Source organism: Anguilla rostrata, chromosome 14 (genome assembly GCF_018555375.3).
Source record: "Anguilla rostrata isolate EN2019 chromosome 14, ASM1855537v3, whole genome shotgun sequence".
Lineage (NCBI taxonomy): Eukaryota > Metazoa > Chordata > Actinopteri > Anguilliformes > Anguillidae > Anguilla > Anguilla rostrata.
In genome coordinates, this window is record NC_057946.1 from 34707166 (window position 1) to 34717032 (window position 9867).

The following is a 9867-nucleotide window of genomic DNA, read 5'->3' on the forward strand; positions in this document are numbered from 1 at the left end:
TCTTGATCTTTCACTGGGAGGTTGTGAAATCTGACATCTGGCAACCATTTTACTATCCTAGTATTTGAATATCAGCCCAAGATGCTACCCGTTTCTTTCTGTACCAGCTGTTATTGCTGTGTTTCTGTTATCAAGCTATCAAGCAGAACAGTACAAATCAGATAAAGCTCTTGAAAAAGACTGCAGCTGAAACTACCACTGTCAAGCTTAACATGATGGCTTCACTGGGCCTTTAACTGAATCCACAGCATGTAGTACTTGTGGCAAAATTGCTTCTAGACTCATACTATAAATAAAAAAACATTCTTTACTCTTTTAAATGGTGTTGAGGAGCAAAGATGCACATTAATGTCTGTTAATAAATGGCTTTCGTCATGGTGAGCAGCTCATCCTGTTAAGGCACTGCTCTTGTGTGTGGAAGGGCCCCATGGTCTGGTATCCAATCCAAAACGTGCGCATGCCGACTGGTCTGTCGGCTGCCAGTCCTGTCGGTTGCCCCTCAGAGCAATGAGCAATGCATAATTGGCCACAGTGTCATCCAGGGAGAGAGGATTTCATTTGGTGCAGTGACCCCTCCCAGTCAACTGGGCACCTCCAGTCTGCTTGCTCAAGCTGTGCAATGAGGTGTCATCCTCAAGCTCACGTCTGTGCAAGCTCAGCTTGTGGACTGTGATGTGAAAAGAAGCAGTGGCTTAACATGGAATGTTTTAGAGAACACGTGCTTGTCTACTCAACTTGACTCCCAAGTTGAGCAGAGGTTGAGCAGGGGTGATTATGACAAGGCATTTCAGATTGGGAGAAGGGGAATTTGAGTGAGAGACATAAAAAGTACATAATCATCAATATTTACATTTTTACCATCCTTTCATCATTTTTGAGTTTTACTAATATAATCTCAAAGTTGGCTCATCCTAAATTACATTTACACATAAACTTGTAGACACCACCGACTAAGCATGAGCCAGAATCTAGATACCTACAGTAGATGTTTTCACATAAACAGACTAGATTAAGCCCAATATAGCTCAGGTTTTCCTCAGATATAGCCTGGCTTGTCGGCAAGAGAACTTTCACTTTTCAACTGAATGTTCAGAAATACAGCTAGTTAAATATGCATGTGTTTTGCATTAAAGTGGATATTTTTTGGTTTTTCTTTCATTCACAGGATTCAACCAGGATAATGTAAAGTGCAAGTCAATGCCAGTTATTCTTAAGCTTCACAAAGTAGCTCCAGAACTCCAACTTGAGGGCCACTACAAACTGTGGAAGGGACAGGTAGGTGTCGAAGTCTAGAGCGATGGAAACATTAATCTGAATGCGGCGTCCCCACCCACAGTACTGACCTTTCAGATATTTACGAACGTCTGGATGTTCGGCCACGGCCCCGACTGCCCACCATCTTGCAATGTTGAGACTGTGCCCTAGAGGAAGGGAGAGCGCATCTGAAAGATGTGACTCAAGGGCGGCTGAGTGCGCGGGGAAATTTCTGCGTGATATTGTTTTTCATGAGGGCGATCGACAGCACACGTTAATAAGTGCAACTGCGTGTGTGGACCACAGAGTGGCGTCCCAGTCCTCTGGATGAGTGCTACCTTAGCCAGGTTCTCCCAGCTCTTCTGTGGATGAAATGCTTCTTCCAATTAATTCTGACATACCCAGTGTATAATATAATTAGATATTATATTGACAGTTATGAGCTTCATTGGTGAATAGTTAAATATGTTGGTACTTTGTGAGTTTGTGCCATTCTGATGTTATTCTGAGCATCAGTCCCTCCCCATCCCCCAACAGACAGAGAGATAGACAAACAGACACAAGCTACAGTGAACAGTTGTGGTGTCGTGGGTGATGGTTCCTGTGATCACACTTCAGACGTCATCAGGATATTATTCACAGGCTAACGGACCATAGACTGGTAGACATGTTTTTTGTTTTATTTTGAAGCCGAGGGCGTGAGCAGGCCAGAGAGGAAGAGCTATGAGAGTCAGTTTGTGTCACATTTAGCGTCTGAATGAGGGGGAAGAATCCGGTGTGTTCAAGGTGAGTAATCTTTTCCATCTGCAAGGAAAACAGACTAAGAATAGAAAGCGATCGCGTTTAAAAAATCAGAGGGCGGAGCGCTTTGTTTTTCCCCCGCTGTTCTGCTTCCTGTATGCCACTTGTGGCGGAACAGCACGAGCGAGCGTAGTTGCATGACCACGAGAGTTCCGGTGGTCGCTGCAGTTTTGCTCCGCGAAACTCTAACTGCAGAAGACAGTAAAGGAAGAATGTATCTAATTAGGCGCCTGCTTCGAAATTATTTCGTCAAACTGTTTATTATGTTTAAAAACACTGTGGGATAACTAGCTCTCTGGCTCCAAATTCTACCCCTTGAGTGACTGATAACTGCATGCAGGGGTGGCAGTACTGTCACAGATTCGATTTGAAACTAAGGCACTCATTAATGCAAGTCAACCACTTTTTTTTTAAACCCACACCTCTGGATATCAATAACAGATAACTAATAGCAAAAAGAATCCTAATTATGCTAAATCTTTCATTGAGTAAAATTAAATCTTAAATCCACTTTTTGCTGTTGGTCATATAACGGAATTGGTGCAAAGTCAGAGCAGAATATAAATGAGTTGGAGCATATGTTTAATGTTTCAGAGTGATTTATGACCAATGTCACCTGAGAATGATGCAGTGGACAAGGATAACTGAATTCTTATGAACTCTTTCCTAATATCCTCCTCTCCTCCTCCCCTTGTCTTGTGAAATGATCAGAAGGAATCAACAATGTAAGGACACAACAAAACTTTTCACAGAATCTGACTGCAGCCAAACGCATGTTAAGGGTTCTCCAGGTCTCCAGCTCAATTCAAACTCATAATTCCTGGCTCTAGGGACTAGTCGGTTCTTCTACTGAAGCTAAGCACTAATTTCTCTGAATGGTTGCAGTTTGCGAATTCCTAAAGCAGTTTTTGTCAGAATAAGATTTTACTTTTTGCTCCCTGTAGCTAGTATGTCCAGTAGAATGTTGAAATGCCATAAATAATTCGTTCCAAATGCACTGCACTTCTAGCACAATATTTTCAGTCACAAAAATTGTTTCTCCTCTCAAGAAGGGGTAGCTGGGGTGTTCAAATATAAATATAAATGGAGCACGAATATTTCAAATGTTTTCATAATGGGCTAGACGGGGGACTGCAGGATGTTGAGCAGGGAAATCTTAACAATGAGAAAGGAAATCGCCTAAATTTAACTCCCCTGGAGTTGAAGGCAGTCTCTGAAAGGTGTCAAAAACCCCTGCAGTTGATGCACTGGGAACCTTCTAGAGGAGCAGCTCCCAAAGTTTGAGCCCATGACCCATTTAATAAACAAGTACATTTTTTGGGAAGCAACCAAAAATAAATAAATAAATAAATAAATAAATAAATCACATTCTTGTAAAATAGCTGTCAACACAACTACATTTACAATTTGACAAGTGCAATGATTGTAATAGATGCATTTCAGGTGAATTTTCCATTCTGTTTACTGTAGGTCAAAGTAGGTCCAGGGGGCTGAATAGGTTGGGTCAATTTAGGTTGAGGGGTCTGAGTATGTCGGATCAAAGTAGGTCCAAGAGCTTGGGGTAGGTAGGACCGTAATAGGGCCAAGGGGCTGGTGTCGGTTGGGTAAAAGTAGGTCCAGGGGGCTGGGTACATGCTGGTTGGGTTAAAGTAAAGCCAGAGGGTGGCTGGAGTAGGTTGGCTCAAGGTAGGGCCAGGAGGCTGGGGTAGGTTTAGTCCAAATGGGACCAGAATCATTTCCAGAATCTCTTCTGTAATTTTCTGACTCATTAGCGATCTACAAACTAAAATGCAAGATGTTAGTATTATATGAAATGCCACTCAACAGCTATTTTTGCACGGTTTAGATTTGCATTTGAACTATGAATGAACTGTATATTTTTCCCACGGAAAGAAGAGAACCGAGAAGACAATGCCCACAAGACTATTCATCTCTGAGGCTACTGGAGTCACTGCTACTCCCACCAGACGCGGAGCTGCGGTTTGTTTCCGTGTTTGTTAGCCTCTTCGATATAATTAGCAATCATTCAAAATGTGAGTGACAGCACACTCAGATATTCACAGAAATCACATTCTTTAGATCTGCGCAGGACTGTGGTGATTTTCTGTAATCTGATTTGGAAATAGATGGTTTTACAGGAGCTGCCATTACGAATTGATCAGAGCTGTTCCTTTTTGTACCTCATTCCAGCTGTATCCAGGTGCTTCCCAGGGCTGCACCTCACAGAATGGCTGTTCAGTACCAGAGCAGTGGTCACAAAGGCCCATGTTTGTGTCTAACAATCCTTGGTGAGGGTTTGACGTTGCAAAGCTCAGTATAGTGGCACAGTAAACTCAAATTGCTTCAGTAAATATATCAGAATTTAGAAATGCATAGACTGCCTAGGACAGTGGTAACCAACCCTGTTCCTGGAGATCTACCGTCCTGTTGGTTTTCATTTCAACCCTAATTTGGAACACCTGACTCTACTAATTAGTAGCTCAACAAGATCTCTAGCCGTTGAATGAATTGCACTTTGTTATGGTTGGAGTGAAAATCTCCAGGATGGTAGAGCTCCAGGAGCAGGGTTGGTTACCACTGACCTAGGAGAACGGTATGCGCCAAAAAAGAAATAAAGAAACATCGGCCAAAGGTTGCTCGAGAAGTTCCAACATGACAGTCTTGCGCAACACATCTAATGCATTAGCATTACAATTAGTCATCATTTTTTAGCCACACACCCAGAGAAACTATTAGAGCATGCACCAGCAGCATGTGGTTCACACATCAGATAGCTCAGAAGACCAAAAGACTTCCACCCCTTTTTCATTTTGCTCTTTGGGGAAGTGGAATAGTCAGTTATCTCCCCCCCCCCCCCGCTGCCAAGGTAATAATTTCAACAGCCTTTGCTGCTTTGTTTTTTCTTCTTTTTTAAAAATCAATTTCCACCCCCTCTTACCAGAAAGCACAAATGTTCCTCGGGGAGTGGGCGGTGTTGTTGTTTTTCGAGAGGCGTTTAAGGTTCTAACGGTATTGGGCTGGTGGGTGAGTAAGGCTGTCTTAAAAGGAAAGGGGTAAGAAAAAAAAAAAGAAAAAAGTTGCCTGTAAAGATCAGGGCGCAGTCTACAAAGCGCTCTCTTGCCCTGTCTCCAACGCGACGCATGGCAGCGCAAAGAGACTGCTAGTGAGGTGGAAGTTGCATAACGAGGGAGCGCGACTACTTCCTCCCCAGGTTCGTGTGACGTGCTGCCTGCACTAATTACACACTCACCCACATTATCTGAGCATGACTCACCATGGTAAGTTCAGCGTGTGTGACTGACTTTTCTCGCACTGTACACTCGACTCTCTTTGTAACAACCGCTGCTGGGAATGAAAAGGCAGAATTTGTGATGCAGCCAAGCATGATGCGCCAGTGAATGGGCGTTCAGGCTCATTGTTATTGGTAAACTATTGCGGTAGGTGACTGCTGATGGCCTTCAGGCTCTTTGTAATTGAAAAACTATTGCAATAGATGACTGCTGGTGTAGAATATGAGGGCTGATAGGGCAGGGACACTGTAAGGAGACAGCACAGTTAGATCAAGCACTTGGGCTGTAGTGCTTTAACCTGTAGACTTCAAGCACGGGTTGTTCGAAATCAGAAAATGTTTCTTTGAAAAGGCGTGACGGCATCTGCGTTGTGACCACAGTGTAGGAGGGATGCCGTTTACTGAGAATTTAGGGGCAATCAGACCAGTTGTGTTAATCCCACCTTCTCTTCTGCTTTGATGAGAATTTGCAGAAAGACAAAATGACATAATGGCAAATGAACAGGCTCGTAAGGTTACGTGTCCCACTGTATGAAATGAAAGTATGATCGCATGTTCATTTAGCAGGCACTTTCATCCAGAGCGACTTACAATGGAAATATCTCTCAAGCTGTAATGTCACCTCTGCACTTTGGACTAATGCACTTGTTGTACGTCGCTCTGGATAAGAGCGTCTGCTAAATGCCTGTAATGTAATGTAATGAAATGTAATGTAGGTTATCTATTCCAGCCTAAAATCTCGACACAATTGTATGTGGGTAGAATAAGAAAAGAGTAAGTGTTGGCAGTGGGGTTGAGATGAAAGTCAAGTTTCAGTCTGAAGGGGTTGCTCTTCAGTGTCCGAAAATGGCCAGTGATTTTTACTCTCCTAATCTCCATGGGAAGTTGATTTAACCGCTTGGGGGGTGGGGGAATAGAGAAATCATTATGCTGCAGTTTATACAGACAAAGCCAGACTGCGTCTCATAGGGTGATGTGCCATAGCATTGGCCAATGACAGGGTTTCTGAGCCACATGGTTGTCATTGCTACCTCTTCACTCGATCCCTGCTCCAAGCAGGTCCATCAGGGATGGGAAAAACTGTATATGTAAGTTGGAATTTATATTGAGAATTGGGAAGATAAAGGAATTTGGCATGTAATGAAAAGTTTGCTTCCAAGGTGGATGTGCTCATTGCTTAAATGTAGTCAAAATTGTTGTGGGATAGATTGTTTGGAGGTGAAAAATCTGCCAAAATGACTTGTTCGGGTTTGCTTACAACGGCGTATACTGATAAAAAAGTAATAAAAGAAAGAAATGATTTTGACCAAAAAGGAACTAAATCAAGAAAGAAACAAGACAAGTGAATATTAGTTTGGGTTTTTAGCGATGCCGAGCACAGAGATTTGAAGGGCTTAAAAGCTGAACAGGTAATTATCTTGCTTCTTCTATTTCTGTTCAAATTTGTTGTAGAACCAAACTGTGTAACAAATGTAGTTGCTTACTTGCAGCTGCTTCATCGACAAACGTTATTGGTGAAATGTGCTCTAGCAAAAATGCAGTTTAATTAAAAATAAAGTTTGTGTGTGGAGCATCGCTAGCTTTCTTGCTTTTTTAATTTATTTATTAGCTTTGTTACAGCAGCCAGCCACCGCTAACTAGCCAGCAATACTACATCAGACTCAACAGTTTTTGACGATAATATCATGCTTGCTGTAGCCCGTAGCTGTAAATTAGAACTATATGTTCATTTTGTACGTACATTATGATGACACGTTTTTTTTCTACCTGTGAATGGCACATGATGTGCTGCCTCCCTACTTTTTCAGTCGTCTTGTCCTCTCCAGTACTCAGATGCCAGGCTGTGTGCATGCTTGTGTGTTTGGAGGGAGAGGCTTTGGAGTAAAAGCTGAGGGGAGGGGGTGGAAAGTTTTTTTTTTTGTTTTTTTTTGCCAAAGTCTAGCTCTGTTACTCATTTCTCCAAACTTACATACTGCACCTTTAAGTGCTTGATTTAAGTAACTGATTGGCTAAAGAGCCTTCACACCATGTTTCAAAGCTTAAATTGGCTGCTGATTGAAAGGAAATCACAAAAACCAACAGAGACTGCGGCCCTCCAGGACTGGAGTTTGAGGCCCCTGGGCTAAGGCCTTAGACCGTGAAAATGCAATGCTGTGCGGGACGGTCTCATACTGGAAGAATGAAGTATCATACTCATCCTCACTGTCACCGACTGATGTTCAGGCACAGTAGCTTTTGTCCCATTGTTTTCCTCCCAAATGTGGAATGCCCAAGCATGCTCCCACTGCGATTCGAGAGCGCGATTTCTGCTGCTGCTCCTTACTACGCGGTGGTCGAGGGTCACGCTCGCACAGACGTGAGTCTTCCCATGACTTGTCCCGTGCAGCTCAGCAGGCAGACTGCGAGCGGCCGAGCGACCACCGGGGTGCGCCGGTGCGTCATGAGACGCTGTAATTCCGGTCAATCGAAACCCACACTCCCTGGGAGGCTCCAGCACCAATCACACGCCATCCTACAGAGCTACTTGCCACAGTTGATCCTGGCAGGTTCTGAGTTCGATACCTGACTGTGGGGCCCATACACTCACTAGTAGAGTGCCCCAACACAAGGGTAATCGTGGTCTTCAATCAAGGCCTTGATAAGTAGAATCGGGTGTCTTAGTGCTGGACTAAAGCAAAAACCTACACCCACACTGAGCCTTTTTGTACAAGATTGGACATCAACCTGGACCCATACTGGCCCTTTTCAGAAAAGATTGGACATCCTTGCCTTAAAAGATACCAGACTCTCCATGCACTATAACTGTGACTTCACAGATACCAGACTGTGGGGCCCACTCATGAACTAAAACAGTGCCTTAGCAGTTACCAGTCACCAGTCCATGGAGTCTATTCAGGCACCTTAACAGGATAAGCCACCCAGCAGCCCCAGACTGTAGGTTTTTCTCAATAGTTGCGCTTCATTTTTTCTTGCACGTCATTAAACATCATTTGCCCCAGAGTGACAAGATATTGATCACCTGTTACGTATTGATTTGCAAATTAGCAGTCTCATCTGTGAAGTACTGTAATGCTGATATGTAAATGATTGGCAATGTCCTTTTGTTTTTGAGCTAGTGGATGCATGACTTTGACACTTCTGGATTATGCGCAGGCAATGCATTTGTGGGGAAATGACATCATTCAACATCTAGCGCAGTTAATATGGGAAGTTGATATAAAACGTCTTTATACATACTTAACTCTGAAATTAAAATGGACTAAAACACGGCTATATTTCTTTAATCTCCTGCCACTTCAGTAATGTGGACAGTGAATGTGCTATATTTACTATTAACAGCGTGCAGACTGCTAAAGTTGATATGTGCATTTAAAATGGTGGAGTTAGGATAATTTAGTGAGCTTGTACTTCTTTTTTTGTGAGTCACAGCAGGTGTCATTGTGGTGAATCATTCTGAGACACATTTGTATTGCATGGTGTGTTTTTGTGGTTTATGGCACAAACAGTATTATGGGTATTTGTGGTTAGGGGATTTCTCCTCTTTTTTCTGCTTACCGAGTACTACAGTTAATATGAATTAATTGGTCAGTACTGTTCTCTTCCTGTATGCTTCCTGTAACTGCTGTCCTGTCAAGAACTCTAGCAGACTAGATTGCAAAACGATTTTATCAAAAGACATCTTAAAATAACACCTAATTGTAATGAATCCTGTGTCCTCCCACCATATGCCTGTGCGTGTGTGTGTGTGTGTGTGTGTGTGTGAGTGTGTGTGTGTGTGCTTTTGCTTTGCTCTCATGTCTCAGTGTTGCATAATCAAACAGCAGAGTTTTTCCAGCTCCATGTACAGGTGCTTAACAGGTGTGCCACAGACTTGTGGTCCGGGTGTCCTTGGTCTTGCCCACCACCACCCCTCCCCCCCTCCCCCCCTCACCACAACTTTCAACAGTTAGGTCCATTCTCAGGCAAAATAGTGCTTTCATTTTCTGCAATGAGCAATATGGTACTGTATATACAGGCTAATATATAGACTGGCGGGTGAAGTTATTTTTTTAAATATTAATCGCTGAAAGCCTGGGTAACTGGTCACTGAAATGAATCAATTTGTGCAAAATAAAAGCATTCAAAAATAGAGAAGTAACCAAACCTGCATTGTGTTAAAAGAAGTTTAAGGAGAAAAAGAGATAAAAATTTAAGCACAGGTTAAAAAAAGAACCACAATTCATGAAGATATTTGTTGTAAAAAAAACCTGCATGCACAGGGTAGACCCCAGGAATGAATTTGAGAACGACGGTGCTATGGTGGTGTTTCGCCTCATTGTCCTCTCTACCATGTCCAGTAGTTTTGCCTCACTTTGGGACGGGATGTCGAGGTGCTAGCAACACAACGATTTCTTGTGTCCCCTTGAGGGCCTTCTGACCGACTCCCCCCAAAATTTGTAGTACAACAGGCAGGCTTCTCCCCACCCACCTGCAGTTGTATTAAAGTTGTGCACTGAAGCAAAGTGCGTCGGACTTCAAAGACA